Here is a 407-nt window from a genome sequence, read left to right on the forward strand (position 1 = left end):
ATGTGACCAGGACAGCGTCTTCCCAACCAATAAAAAGAGATCTGTACCCTCGGAAATTCCGCTCTAGCCCCGCCCTTCCTTTTAAGCGCAGGCGTAGACTGTTCTTTGGGCCTTTTTTTTTTTTTCCCTCCCGCCCCCCAGGTGACTCGTGACTGCTTGTCAAGGACAAAATACTTCACCGAGGGTGGGGACTGTAGAGTCTTGTGTCAGACATTAGTCAGAATTATTTATACTTGTTCAGCGGTTGCTTTGGTAGAACAATTTTTGTTTCTTTATTTTTTTTTTCAGGCTAGCTTCATTTTCCTGCTCCACCTGCCAAATGTTGGGATTATGGATACAAACCACGCCTGCCTCAGCCACTGAATATCCCAGTTTAGATAATTTACTCAGAGCCCAGAACCAAAAAA

This window comes from Microtus ochrogaster, unplaced genomic scaffold, assembly GCF_000317375.1.
Source record: "Microtus ochrogaster isolate Prairie Vole_2 unplaced genomic scaffold, MicOch1.0 UNK1, whole genome shotgun sequence".
Taxonomy (NCBI): domain Eukaryota; kingdom Metazoa; phylum Chordata; class Mammalia; order Rodentia; family Cricetidae; genus Microtus; species Microtus ochrogaster.